The sequence below is a fragment of the Loxodonta africana genome, chromosome 20, assembly GCF_030014295.1.
Source record: "Loxodonta africana isolate mLoxAfr1 chromosome 20, mLoxAfr1.hap2, whole genome shotgun sequence".
In the NCBI taxonomy this organism is placed as follows: Eukaryota; Metazoa; Chordata; class Mammalia; order Proboscidea; family Elephantidae; genus Loxodonta; species Loxodonta africana.
Window position 1 is genome coordinate 15,366,327 of NC_087361.1, and position 12,884 is coordinate 15,379,210.

The 12,884-nt window shown below is 40.9% G+C and overlaps 1 long non-coding RNA gene across 1 annotated transcript; it reads right to left on the minus strand.

Moving 5' to 3' along the window:
• Window positions 1-912: 912 nt before the first annotated feature.
• LOC111753068 (uncharacterized) lies at window positions 913-12,799 on the minus strand. The gene is made up of 3 exons (XR_002787923.2): window positions 12,678-12,799; window positions 12,533-12,598; window positions 913-6,890 (listed from the first exon to the last, which is right to left on the minus strand). It is a non-coding gene; the product is annotated as an uncharacterized LOC111753068 (long non-coding RNA).
• Between the last annotated feature and the right edge of the window lie 85 nt (window positions 12,800-12,884).

Genomic DNA, 12,884 nt, shown 5'->3' on the forward strand with positions numbered 1-12,884 from the left:
TCGTTAACGTCATTGTGATAGGATTTACAGCACACAGGAAAATCACACCAGATGCCAGAATGGTGGAAAATCACACAATACTGGGAATCATGGCCTTGCCAAATTGATACACATATTTTTAGGGGACACAATTCAATCCATGACAGACCCTGAACTGACAATTCTAGGAGACCCAAAACACTGTGGCCCACTAGTCAGAGTGGGGGCATATGGAAGTCAGGTTATTAGTGGAATCTTAGTTCGTGTCCATTTCACAGTAGGTCCAGTGGGTCCCTGAACCCATCCTGTAGTGATTTCCCCAGTTCCAGAATGCATAATTGGAATAGATATACTTAGCAACTGGCAGAACCACCACATTGGATCCTTGGCAAGTAGAGTAAGGGCTATAACGGTAGGAAAATCCAACTGGAAGTCGTTAGAACTGCCCCAACCTAGGAAAATAGTAAACCAAAAGCAATACTGCATTCCTAGAGGGATTGCAGAGATTACTGACACCATCAAGAAACTGGTGGTGTAGTGGTTAAGAGATACTTCTGCTAGACAAAAGGTCGGCAGTTCAAATCCACCAGGCACTCCTTGAAAACTCTATGGGGCAGTTTTGCTCTGTGCTATAGGTTCACTATGAGTAGGAACTGATTCGACAGCAAAGGGTTGCAGCCTGTGAGCCAGAATCCTGTTGTCTGACCCATCAATCTCACGTTTGCCAGCCCTGCAGCTATATGAGTCAGGAGAAGCCTCCAGCCTAACCCACAGACTTTAGACTTTCCAGTGTTAACAACCATGTGAGTCATTTCCTTGAGATACAGATATAGACTTAAGTTCCAGCGTTTATTATGGATCAGTCAGATTGATCAATTTTTATGTTCCCTGCACCATACTACAAAAAAAAAAAAAAAAAACTACCACGCCTTTAATAGCCATTCCGACACATATCCTCCAGGTTTCTGTTTGTACATATTAGAAAAGTTGCAGTTCTTTTGAAGTGTAGTGTACCTCCTCCTGGGTCACTTTGTACTTCACCTTTTGGGGCTCACTGGAACTCAAGTCTGGTTATAGATTTAGAAGAGTCAGTATTGTCTTGTAAGGCGTCTGCCTCAGGCAGGTAGCTGCGAGCTCAAGTCCCAAGACCTGGATGTCGGTGGAACAGGAGCCAGCTGCAGGGTCCAGAGCAAGCAAAAGCCTGAGAGCCTTGTCAGAAAGTCCACCTATACTGAATGCAGGCCACACCCCCAAGGAAACGTCGTTTTAACTGATTGGCTAATCACTGCAGATCTCATCATAGAGGTGATCACATTATATCAGATCTCTTCTGGAGGTGATTATTATACGACTGTTCAGGGAACATCCCTGAACTCCCTGAACTCCGCATGGCAGGGCACAGCCAGCTTCTGCTTCCCGCTATGGCTGCTTGTCAGTCTTGGCTGTTGCCCCTTTTTTTCTTCCCTCAAGGAGCTTTCCTTCTGCCCATTTTCCCAGAAGATATTGGCACCAGGAGTCTTAAATCTCACCTGTAATTTTCTGGAACCTCTTCCTCTAGCTTTCTGGTAGGTGACATTTCACTTTTTAAGTTAGAGACCACATGGACTTTATCAGGTCAAGGGGCAGCCTACATCAGGGTCATCACGCCCGGAACAGCGGACCAGCTGCCGGGGGAAAGAACTGTCAGCCGTTCACACGTGTGAGAATGATCCAGAAGAAAAACAACACCATTTTACAACCATTAGGTAAAATAATTGTGAAGTGCTTAGAACAGTGCCTGTCACATAGTCAGCATTTGATAAAAACAAATCTATTTAGAGGAGCCAAGATTTTAGGGGTTAAGGCTGCAAAAGACACTCTCTTGATTCTACACAAATTCTGTATTTGTCAGGCCACTGAAGAACAAAAGAGTTTTGTTCTGGAAGGGTAGGCTGAAAGAGTGTGTCTGTCTACTTTTGCGACTGTAATTCAGACTCAAAACCAAACCAAACCTCTTGCCATTGAGTCAATTCTGACTCATAGTGACCCTATTGGACAGACTAGAACTGCCCTACAGGGTTACCAAGGCTGTATCTTTATGAAAGCAGACTGCACCTTCTTTCTGAAGAAAAGCTCATGGTGGGTTTGAACTGCTGGCTTTTCAGTTAGCAGCCAAACGCTTAATCACGGAGCCACCAGCGCTCTTTGTAATTCAAACAGGTTTATTATACAAAAGATTTCAAATGCAATGAAGACATAGTCTAATAATAGGTACATACTGGGTTTTCTGTCAGTCCGTATACTCCTCTGCAGACTATCCTCCGTGAACTCCAGCAGCCATATCTGTAATATGTAACCTTGCCTTCTTCCCCTGGCCACAGGTGTTCTCTCTGAGGATGGACACCTTGGCTTCTTAGGCTAACTGAAATCTTTCTCACAGTACTTTGGAACTGGGGTTCAAAGCCACTGATCAGTTTTTGCTGATTGACATACTAAGTCAAGAGGACTCAACTGACTGCACTAACAAGGTAAAGAACCTACAAAGAAAAAAAGAAGGATAGAAACAGGACAAAAGACTATATAGAACAAGGGACCAAGACATTACCTTCCTTAATTTCTGATTGAAATCACTGAAGATCCTTGAGGACCCACTCCTTACCACTTAGAGGTATTTTAAGTCAATTTTAAGCATCCTAAGCACAAAGTAAAACAAAGTAACTGTAAAGAGCTACTTAGTTTCTGCTTATATTGATTGTGAATATGTTTGCTCAGATCTGGCTGCTCTCTTCCTATGCACATAGCTTGACCTCATTTTATTACGTAAATGTGTACCACAGATTGTGGTGTCTACGGCAGCTGAGACAGAATTATTGTGTAAGGAAAAAAAAAAAAGTTATTTAAAAAACTTGTTATTCTTGGAGGGAAGCAACAATTTGAGCTTGTTGGCCTAGGAGGAAGGTGGAATTCCTGTTTGGAAGACAGTTACACCTCTGTTTAGGGAAGCATGTGAATCGATTTTGGCCCATTCTTTGTCCGGTTCAGACAAAGAAGAGTTTAATGCTTTGCATATTAAAAAAAAAAAACAAGGATTTTTTGTTTTCTTCTGAATCAGTAATGGAGATCCAGATACTGAGATGTCGGAGAAATCTTGGAACAGCGAAGGCATGAAACCAAGCCCTGAGGAGAAATTGTCAGGGCTGGCAGGATAGCCAAGGGGCTTCGAGGCACAGAGACTGCTATTATTCTATTTAAAGTTGTTGCCTTTTTTGTGCTTTACTGTAATTCTTGTCCATTACCCTGAATCTTTAGTACAATCTGTTATGCATCATGAGGGACACAGTGGAGCTGGTTAGAGACAAGAAATTATGGCTGCTGAGGGACCAAACTTGGACAGATGTTTTATGGGAGCCTTTTTATTTGATGCTAAAAGCTGGAGACTTCTGTGCTATGGGTGTTTTTCAGGCCTCTTTGGGGAACCTGTCTGTTCAAGGCAGAAACAGGCAAGAAAAAAAAAAAAAAAGTTTTAAACAGCCCACTAGGCCATTAACTGCAGGCAGCCTGCACTGTGCTTTACTTAAGCGGAATAAGAAACCAGACATCCTGGGGACTAGTGAGAACTGTAGCACCTCAGAGATGGCTGGTGAACAACAAACTCTGCCATCTCTGTAAGTACAATGGGGGGAACATTATTGGGATGACTCTTACAATGAACTCTGTGAAGGAGAAGTGGAGAGACCTGAGTAAGAAATGTACGGTACCCATATCAATGTCTGAAGCTATAGTAAATTGACCTCTCCCTGCTCTGAGCCTGAAGTTATGGGAATAAAATTGTTATTTAAGATCAACTTTAAAAATAAATAACATTATTGAAAAGTATATAGAACAGTAAAATAAACCCCAAGGACACTCATCCAGCTTCAACAATGACTTATCTTGCTTCAACTATATTGCATCTATGGCTTCCTCCCTTCTAACTTTTATCATTTCATCCATAAGTATATTAGTATATTTAGTATCACTAAGTGTTAAAGGTTTTTATTTTATATGTAACTGTAATACAATTTTCACATCTAAAATAATCATTCGTTAATATCATAGAATATTCTGTCAAAGTTCAAATGTCCCAGATTGCCTCATGATGTATTTTTACACACTATTTTAGTTTATTTGTTTAAATTAAAATCCAAACAAAGGCCACAGCCCCCTTCTTTTTCTTTTTTCTGTACAATATATTTATTGAAAACCTGGGATATTTGTCCTATAAAGTTCCCCACATTTCGGGTTTTCTGTATTTCCTCTTCAGATCTGTTTAGAAATGAGACTAGTTGAGATGTGAAAGTACAGGGCCAGATTCTGTCTTTTACAAAATATGTGTTAATACTTCATTCATCATGGATTTTGTTGCGTTAATTTTGATTTTTAAAAACATTGCACTAAAATATGATTTATCTTGATTGCTGAGGTTTTGGGTGCCCTCTTAAGTATTTTTTGCACTAAGGCGAGTGCCTCACTTGCCTCACCCTAGCACTTCTCTGCTCTTCCCCAGGGTGACTACCTCGTACAGACTGCATCATCCAGGCTCCCTTGTCTTCTGGCTTCTGGTTGGGTAACTAGTGGATGGCACTGGTAGGAGATTAGAATGTGGAACGAGAGAGATGTTGTGGTGCTTAGCCCCCATCTCTCTCCCTGCTGGGCTGTGGCTTATCAGTGGCTGTGTTCTTCTTCCTAAGAGTCCCACGCAGATAGTTTGTGTTTCTCATTCCTCTGGAGTAACAGGCAAAGAAGGGAGTTACTGTATTGGCTGCTGTGATTGATCCTGGTTATCAAAGGGAAATAGGATTGGTATTACATAATGGAGATAAAGAAGCGTATACCTGGAATACAGGAGATCCCTTAGGATGTCTCTTAGTACTACCATGCCCTGTGATTAAAGTCAGTGGAAAACTACATGTTGGAACCCAATTCCAACATGACTGCTAATCACCCAGACCCTTCAGGAATAAAAGTTTGGGTCACCCCACCAGGCAAAGAACCATGACCCGCTGAGCTGCTTACTGAGGGCAAAGGGAATACAGAATGGGTGGTGAAAGAAGGTAGTCCTAAATACCAGTTATGACTACATGACCAGTTGTAGAAATGAGGACTATAATTGTTATGAGTATATCTTCCTTGAATGTGTGCATCAAATATTTCTTGTTTTCTTTACTTACAACATATAAGATGTAAACGGAGCTAGGATATTTTCAGTTGTATGCGTGTTAATTGTATCGTGTTAACCTCAAGTATGACTCTGTAATTGTCTTTATTTAGAGGTTGTGTATGATTTAAGGAGGTGTGTACAGGTGCCAAATTGACAAGGGATGAGCTGTGATGGTTAAGATTGTGTGAACTTGGCTGTGCCATGATTCTCAGTGGTTGGGCAGTTATGGTAATGATGTAACTTGGCAGTTACATAATGATGTAGTTATCCTCCATTTTGTGATATAATGTAATCACCTCCATGATGTGATCAGCCAATCAGTTGTAAGGGACATTTCCTCAGGGTTATGGCCTGCATCCAATATATGTGGGTGTTCTGGAAAACACACATTGGCTTTTGCCTGATCTGGATTCTGCATCCAGCTCATCATCATCTGACCTCTGGCTCTTGGGACATGAGCTAGTGGCTTGCCAGCTCAACTGCCAATCAAGTTTGTCAGCCCCTTCAGCTACATAAATCTGGAGACGACTCCAGCCCGCCACCTGACCCGTGCACTTGAGACTTACCAGCCCCTACAACCAGCTAAGCCATTTCCTTGAGATAAACCTTTCTATCTCTCTGTGTGTGTGTAGACAGACAGACAGATAGACAGAGAGACAGACAGATGCTTTACTGGTTTTGCTTCTCTAGAGAACCCAGCCTAAGATAGCCAGTATTTACCACATTAGATTTTATTGTTGCTCAGAATGGTATTTTAGTCATCTAGTGCGGTTTAGTGCTGCTATAACGGAAATACCAAAAGTGGGTGGCTTTAACAAACAGAAGTTTATTTTCTCAGTTTAGGAGGCTAGCAGTCCAAAATCAGGGTGGCCGCTTTAGGGGAAGGCTTTTGCTGTCTGCTCTGGGGGAAGATAATTGTCTCTTTTCAGCTTCTCTTCCTTGGCTCCTAGATGATCTTCATGTGGCATGGCATCTATCTCCCCCTTCCCCCCCGCTTGTTTAATTTGCTCCTTTTATATCTCAAAAGAGATTGGCTCGAGACATACCCTACAGTAATACTGTTTCATTAACATAACAAAGAAAATCCATTCCCAAATGGGATTATAACCCTAGGTATAGGGGTTAGGATTTACAACACATATTTTGGCAGGACACAATTCAAACTGTAACAGATAACAATGTCCGTATTGTCAGAGGAGAGTCTGTGTAACACAGGAAATACTGTATATATACAGGGGGAGCCTATTTAAATAACATACAAATAATACAGTGCATCTGAACTTTATAAGCTCTTCCTGAAGATGATCATTTGAAACACTAACTATGAATTGTCAGTTTGTTGTACTGTGGGGGCTTGCGTGTTGCTGTGATGCTGGAAGCTACGCCACCGGTATTCAGATACCAGCAGGGTCACCCATGGAGGACGGGTTTCAGTTGAGCTTCCAGACTAAGACAGACTAGGAAGAAGGACCTGGAAGGCTACTTCTGAAAAGCATTAGCCAGTGAAAACCTTATGTATGAATAGCAGCGGAACATTGTCTCACATAGTGCTGGAAGATGAGCCCCCCAGGATGGAAGGCACTCAAAAGATGACTGGTGAAGAGCTGCCTCCTCAAAGTAGTGTCGGCCTTAATGATGTAGATGGAGTAAAGCTTTCGGGACCTTCATTTGCTGATGTGGCACGACTCAAAATGAGAAGAAACAGCTGCAAACATCCGTTAATAATTGGAACCTGGAATGTACAAAGTATGAATCTGGGAAAATTGGAAATCATCAGAAATGAAAGGGAACACATAAACATTGATATCCTAGGCATTAGTGAGCTGAGATGGACTGGTAAGGCCATTTTGAATCGGATAATCATATAGTCTACTATGCTGGGAATGACAACTTGACGAGGAATGGTGTTGCATTCATTGTCCAAAAGAACATTTCAAGATCTATCCTGAAGTACAACACTGTCAGTGATAGGATAATATCCATACGCCTACAGGGAAGACCAGTTAATACTACTCTTCAAATTTATGCACCAACCACTAAGGCCAAAGATGAAGAAACAGAAGATTTTTATCAGCTGCTACACTCTGAAATTGATCGAACATGCAATCAAGATGCATTGATAATTACTGGGGATTGCAATGCAAAGTTGGAAACAAAGAAGAAGGATCAGTAGTTGGAAAATATGGCCTTGGTGATAGAAACAATGCCAGAGATCAAATGATAGAATTTTGCAAGACCAGCGACTTCTTCATTGCAAATACCTTCTTTCACCAACATAAACAGTAACTATACACATGGACCTCACCAGCGGGAACACACAGAAATCAAATTGACTACATCTGTGGAAAGAGACGATGGAAAAGCTCAATATCATCAGTCAGAACAAGGCCAGGGGGCAACTGTGAAACAGACCATCAGTTGCTCATATGCAAAGTTCAAGCTGAAACTGAAGAAAATCAGAGCAAGTCCACGAGAGCCAAAATATGACCTTGAGTATATCCCACCTGAATTTAGAGACCATCTCAAGAACAGATTTGACACATTGAACACTGGTGACCGAAGGCCAGACGAGTTGTAGAATGACATCAAGGGCATCATACATGAAGAAAGAGAGAGGCCATTGAAAAGACAGGAAAGAAAGAAAAGACCAAGATGGATGTCAGAAGAGACTCTGGAACTTAATCACGAACGTCAAACAGCTAAAGCAAAAGGAAGAAATGATGAAGTAAAAGAACTGAACAGAAGATTTCAAAGGGCGGCTTGAGAAGACAAAGTAAAGTATTATAATGACGTGCAAAGAGCTGGAGATACAAAAACAAAAGGGAAGAACACAATTGGCATTTCTCAAGCTGAAAGAACTGAAGAAGAAATTCAAGCCTTGAGTTGCAATAGGGAAGGATTCTATAGGGAAAATATTAAGCGATGCAGGAAGCATCAAAAGAAGGTGGAAGGAATACACAGAGTCATTACACTAAAAAGAATTAGTCAATGTTCAGCCATTTCAAGAGGTAGCATATGATCAGGAATCAATGGTACTAAAGGAAGAAGTCCAAGCTGCTTTGAAGGCATTGGCGAAAAACAAGGTTCCAGGAATTAACAGAATATCAACTGAGATGTTTCCACAAACAGATGCAGCACTGGAAGTGCTCACTCGTCTATGCCAAGAAATACGGGAGACAGCTTCCTGGCCAACTGACTGGAAGAGATCCATATTTATGCCTATTCCCAAGAAAGGTGATCCAACTGAATGTGGAAATTATAGACCAATATCATTTATATCACACACAAGCAAAATTTTGCTGAAGATCATTTAAAAAATGGCTGCAGCAATATATCAACAGGCAACTGCCCAAAAATCAGGCTGGTTTTGGAAAAGGAGGTGGAACCAGAGATTTTATTGCTGATGTCAGATAGATCCTGGCTGAAAGAAGAGAATACCAGAAGGATGTTTTATTGACCATGTGTTTTATTGACCATGCAAAGGCATTTGATTGTGTGGATCATAATAAATTATGGATAACATTGCGAGAGGTGGAAATTCCAGAACGCTTAATTGTGCTCATGAGGAACCTCTACATAGACCAAAAGGCAGCTGTTCTGACAGAACAAGGGGATACTGATTAGTTTAAAGTCAGGGAAGGTGTGCGCCAGGGTTGTATGCTTTCACCATACCTATTCAATCTATATGCTGAGCAAATAATCCAAGAAGCTGGAGTATATGAAAAAGAATGGGGCATCAGGATTGGAGGAAGACTCATTAACAACCTGTGTTATGCACATGACACAACCTTGCTTGCTGAAAGTGAAGAGGACTTGAAGCACTTACTAATGAAGATCAGAGATCACAGCCTTCAGTATGAATTGCACTTCAACATAAAGAAAACAAAAATCCTCACAGCTGGACCAATAAGCGACATTATGATAAATGGAGAAAAGGTTGAATTTGTGAAGTGTTTCATTGTATTTGGATCCACAATTAACATCCATGGAACCAGCAGTCAAGAAATCAAACGATGAATTGCATTGGGTAAATCTTCCTCAAAGGACCTCTTTAAAGTGTTGAAAAGCAAAGATGTCACCTTGAAGACTAAGGTGCACCTTAGTCTTGGTATTTTCAATCACGTCATATGCATGCAAAAGCTGGACAATGAATAAATAAGACCAAAGAAGAATTGATGCCTTCGAATTATGGTGTTGGCGAAGAATATTGAATATACCGTGGACTGCCAGAAGAGCGAACAAATCTACTTTAGAAGAAGTACAGCCAGAATGCCTCTTAGAAGCGAGGATGACAAGACTTCGTCTCACATACTTTCTGGACATGCTATCAGATGGGACCAGTCCCTGGAGAGACATCATTCTTGGTAAAGTAGAGGGTCAGGGAAAAAGAGGAAGACCCTCAATGGGATGGATTGACACAGTGGCTGCAACAAGGGGCTCAGACATAGCAACGATTGTGAGGATGGTGCAGGACCAGGCAGTGTTTCCTTCTGTTGTACATAGAGTTGCTATGAGTCAGAACTGACTCATCAACAACTAATAACAACAGCAACAGCCCTGTACCTGCATTGGCTTTAGCAGACCAAGTTTGCCCTCAAAATGTATTTCTTGCATTTAGGAAGTGTACATTTTAGTGTGTGTGCTTTATGATTATCTATCACTACTGGGCTCGCTCTCCCCTACCTCACTTCCTTTGTGTATCTTGAGTGATGACTGATTTTGGTAACTGAGTCAGCTGTTTTGGTGAGGAAGCCACAACAGTGCATCCGGAATGACTGAGAAGAATAGGAAGTGCAGATGGGTTTTTAAAGGGGCAGATGTAGGAAACCAACGGTAAACATTTACTCCCAGGGGGATTGGGCCCCACCATCAGTGTGAACTGCTATGCCTGGTGCCATGGGAGGTTAAGAGACAGAAAGTATAGAATATGTTTGGGTGGGGAGGAATGCAGAGGTAGCAGATTCAAGAAATTGGAAACTGGTGGTAGGAGCTTTTGTGAACCAAGTTAAGATCTGAAATTCAGGAAAAGCCTAGTAGCAGAAGTGATATATATTGCAGCAACAGAAGAGAACTCTTGATTGGAGACTTTGGGAAAGGCTCATTCAAATCTAACTCATTCGAAATAAGTAACAAAGTAATTGTGTAACTAGAAAATCCAAACAAAGATACTCTAATAAAAAGGCAAAAAAGGAACTGAAAAAGAGCCACGAATCTTCTTTGCAGAGTAAAAACACTAACTAGACAAACAGTGCCCCAAAGCAGAGGAAAACTGCAGCACAACATTCCAACATGAATGACGGGGAAAAAAGAAATGATATAGTTGTTTCTAGGAAGGAAGACCATTAAAAAATATGAACACAGAAATTCAGGGAAAACATGGTCAGAAAAAGGAAGATAATCAACAGTCAACAGGAGGTGATAGTGTTAGTTAATAGAATATGAAATGGCAACTAGTAAAATTTAGGGAAAAAAAGATGCAGAACCATTTTATTAGTGAAGGCTAAATTACAAGGACTAGAAGGGAAAACTGGCAACACAGAAAGCACAGCAAGGCAGAGTATAAAGGAAAGTGAAGAAAGCAAAAGAGAAACAAAAAATGTTGGAATGATAGTCTCATGGCCCCTGCACCTCTCACCCATGACACCTAAAATCAGAAGCCTTGGGCCTGGAGCATTCCCTGATAATGGAGGCTGGGAACCGAGCCAGTCCCTGTCTCCCAGTTCATTCTCCTTATCAGGGAAACTTCTTCCATATTCTGGGTACACAGAAAACTCTCTCTATGTTCTGTTTATGCATGAGTGTCACATGGCACCTGGCCAACCCCATTTCTGCCTGTCTTTTCCCAGTAGGAAGGGAACGGGGTCTTTCAACTGCAACAGGAGAGAGAGGTGAGTGTGCAGACCACCAACCCTACATCGGCAGCGGGGAGTGACTTGCTGGTCATGGTGGACCAGTGCCCACCATTAAAGCTGCCTTTGCTTTGTTTCTTTTCTCTGTGAGTAAAGCATTGTCCTGGTCAATGCCTGTGCATATGCTGTGCTTTGTTGGTGACCCCAGAACTTTGCTGGACAAAAGGATTTAAAAAAAAAAAATTTAAGTTACAAAAGACAGGTAAAAGTGATCCAAAATATTAGAGTTCTTCAAAATAAGGTAAAAGAATGGAGCAGAACAAACATTAGGAAATATTCCTGACATAAGACTTGGTCTGTGTATTAAAAGGCATATCCAAGATCTGAGAAAATTGTCCCAGAATGTTTACCTATATGTTCTGTGATCTTGAAATTCATACTGTGCACACACATGCAAACACAAAAAACAATATAGAGTAATATCACAAAATCAAGGCCTGTGTATCTGTCATACCGATAATACCAAGACGTATCCTACTAACACGGCAAGCTTTGAGTATCCAGGCAAAAATATCATGTCATTTCTAAGGGAAAGAAAACCAAGTCTGTAGAGTGACAGTCAGTGTAAACAGAAATGGAGTAAGGCCTATCAGCTATTTAAAGAAAGAAAACATGAACCAAGGTTTTTAAATCCATCCAAGTTGCCCTTTAGTTGTCAAGTGTACAGGCAAACATGTCTGAAAATTCAAGGATTTGGGAACTGTTGTCCACTGGAGCCCCTACTGAAGGATCTCTCAGGGAAATAGATTCCCTAACTAAAAGATGATCACGGAAGCTTCCCTACAAAAGAGATGAACATTGAGTATGTTTAACAGTAGAACAACGGCAAGTGTAAGGGTTACAAAATAAAACGATATGAGCATGGTATCTATATAGACTGTCACTATGGAGTCATTATTTTAAAAATTGAGGTTCTTAATGATATTTTTTATTATAGTGCCTGCCTTTAAATTAGAAGTTTATATAATACCCTTAGAACCCTCTTTCTTCATATAGTATCTATTGATTCCTACTATGGTCATCGACTCAACTGGGTTGGGATGGTCAGCAAAAAAGAGGAGGACCCTCAACGAGACAGATTGACAGAGTGGCTGCAACAGTGGGCTCAAGCATAACAACAATTGTGAGGATGGCACAGGACCCGGCAGTGTATCGTTCTGTTGTACACGGGGTCACTATGAGTCAGAACTGACTAGACAGCATCTAACAACGACAACATCAGCGTTGAATGAATTAGCTTGTAACTTCTTCCTCTTCTATTTCTTCCCTTGCTTTCTGTACCCAGTTTTATTTAATATCATCTTTTTTTAGTTTTTTCTTAATGTTTACCTATGTGCTCTGTATTCTTGAAATTCATACTGTGCACACACATATACACAAATTCATAATAAAAACAATATAGAGTAATATGACAAAAACTAAGGCCTAATAAATATGCTAATAAATATAAATGTGTTTTACTTACCAATTATAAATGGCACATTATATCGACAAGTATGATGAAACTCTCTTATGTATAAAAGAGACATAACTAAAAGAAAAGGATAAAAATGTGAATGAAAGATAGAGGTTCTAATAACTTGGATTTCTATACCAAAGAAAGTACTTACCTAAAGAAGGCTCAGCGTTATAGTGGTAAAGGCTGCAAGTCACAGCGAAGGTATGTGATAGCCCCAGGTAGCTGTGAGCAGTGCCAACATTGGACATCTGCCACTTTTGGATACATTACCTTCCTGTTCTTCACCACACCCACCCTGCTTTTGTGGCTTCCTGTCCCAGTTCTGCTGATAGCAGCAACTTTTTTGTGCACATGTAAT